The sequence below is a fragment of the Rhamphochromis longiceps genome, unplaced genomic scaffold, assembly GCF_057381845.1.
Source record: "Rhamphochromis longiceps isolate RC_006_pf unplaced genomic scaffold, R_longiceps_female_GT1.1 unmapped_scaffold_7, whole genome shotgun sequence".
In the NCBI taxonomy this organism is placed as follows: Eukaryota; Metazoa; Chordata; class Actinopteri; order Cichliformes; family Cichlidae; genus Rhamphochromis; species Rhamphochromis longiceps.
The window spans coordinates 495,309-497,808 of NW_028187227.1; positions in this window are offsets into that span (position 1 = coordinate 495,309).

Sequence of the window (2,500 nt, forward strand, 5' to 3'; positions counted from 1 at the left end):
CCCCCCCCCTTCCCCCTGCAGTTACCCTGTACCACATGTCTAGCATGGACCTTGACTTCCAGCAGGCCCTGGGGACCCACATACTCCCCTGCTCTACTCCCCCACTAGCTTTCCTTTCTTGCAGTTATGATCCAGCGCATATCCAGCATGGACCTTGACTTCCAGCAGGCCCCGGGGACCCAAATTACCCCCCCCCCCCCCCCCCCCCTGCAGTTACCCTGTACCACATATCTAGCATGGACCTTGACTTCCAGCAGGCCCCGTGGACCCACATTACCCCCCCCCCCCCCTGCAGTTACCCTGTGCCACATATCTAGCATGGACCTGGACCTCCAGCAGGCCCTGGGGACCCACATACTCCCCTGCTCTACTCCCCCACTAGCTTTCCTTTCTTGCAGTTATGATCCAGCGCATATCCAGCATGGACCTTGACCTCCAGCAGGCCCCGTGAACCCACATTACCCCCCCCCCCCCTCCTGCAGTTACCCTGTACCACGTATCTAGCATGGACCTGGACCTCCAGCAGGCCCCGGGGACCCACACTTAAGCCCCCTCCCACTAACAAAGCAGAACACCACTGGCAAAATCCTCGTGCCCCTGGTACTCCAGAAAGCACATTGAAATGTGCCCCTGGTACACTGCGCAGAAGAACTGCCACACACACACACACACACGCACGCACGCACGCACGCACGCACGCACGCACGCACGCACGCATGCACTGCTTGTGCCTATGGTACGACAACTTTTCTCGTGCCTATGGTACGACAACTTTTCTCGTGCCTATGGTACAACAACTTTTCTCGTGCCTATGGTACAACAACTTTTCGCCGTGCCCCTGGTACACCGCTCAGTAGCACTTTGCCACACACACACTCCTCGTACCTATGGTACGACAACTTTTCTCGGGCCTATGGTACAACAACTTTCCTCCGTGCCCCTGGTACGACAGCTTTTCTCGTGCCTATGGTACAACAACTTTTCTCGTGCCTATGGTACAACAACTTTTCGCCGTGCCCCTGGTACACCGCTCAGTAGCACTTTGCCACACACACACACCACTCGTGCCTATGGTACGACAACTTTTCTCGTGCCTATGGTACGACAACTTTTCTCATGCCTATGGTACAACAACCTTTCCCCGTGCCCCTGGTACACTGCGCAGAAACTCTTTGCCACACACACACACCACTCGTGCCTATGGTACGACAACAGGCCCCGGGGACCTACATCGCACCTTGCTCTTGCCTCCCTTACAGCTGAAAAAGGTCCATGCCTGTGCCCTGGCCCTGCTGAAATTCCCTCTGCATTTAGCCGAGGCAGTGAGTCGGCCTCCTGTCTCCCTTTACGGTCGAAAAAGATGTGCTCCTGGGCGCGCTGGCCCTGCTGCTACTCACATCGGGCATGGACCTGGACCTCCAGCAGGCCCCGGGGACCTACATCACACCTTGCTCTTGCCTCCCTTACAGCTGAAAAAGGTCCATGCTTGTGCCCTGGCCCTGCTGAAATTCCCTCTCCATTTAGCCGAGGCAGAGAGTCGGCCTCCTGTCTCCCTTTACGGTCGAAAAAGATGTGCTCCTGGGCGCGCTGGCCCTGCTGCTACTCACATCGGGCATGGACCTGGACCTCCAGCAGGCCCCGGGGACCTACATCACACCTTGCTCTTCCCTCCCTTGCAGCTGAAAAAGGTCCATGCCTGTGCCCTGGCCCTGCTGAAATTCCCTCTCCATTTAGCCGAGGCAGTGAGTCGGCCTCCTGTCTCCCTTTACGGTCGAAAAAGATGTGCTCCTGGGCGCGCTGGCCCTGCTGCTACTCACATCGGGCATGGACCTGGACCTCCAGCAGGCCCCGGGGACCTACATCACACCTTGCTCTTGCCTCCCTTACAGCTGAAAAGGTCCATGCTTTTGCCCTGGCCCTTCTGAAATTCCCTCTCCATTTAGCCGAGGCAGTGAGTCGGCCTCCTGTCTCCTTTACGGTCGAAAAAGATGTGCTCCTGGGCGCGCTGGCCCTGCTGCTACTCACATCGGGCATGGACCTGGACCTCCAGCAGGCCCCGGGGACCTACATCACACCTTGCTCTTCCCTCCCTTGCAGCTGAAAAAGGTCCATGCCTGTGCCCTGGCCCTGCTGAAATTCCCTCTCCATTTAGCCGAGGCAGTGAGTCGGCCTCCTGTCTCCCTTTACGGTCGAAAAAGATGTGCTCCTGGGCGCGCTGGCCCTGCTGCTACTCACATCGGGCATGGACCTGGACCTCCAGCAGGCCCCGGGGACCTACATCACACCTTGCTCTTGCCTCCCTTACAGCTGAAAAAGGTCCATGCTTTTGCCCTGGCCCTTCTGAAATTCCCTCTCCATTTAGCCGAGGCAGTGAGTCGGCCTCCTGTCTCCTTTACGGTCGAAAAAGATGTGCTCCTGGGCGCGCTGGCCCTGCTGCTACTCACATCGGGCATGGACCTGGACCTCCAGCAGGCCCCGGGGACCTACATCACACCTTGCT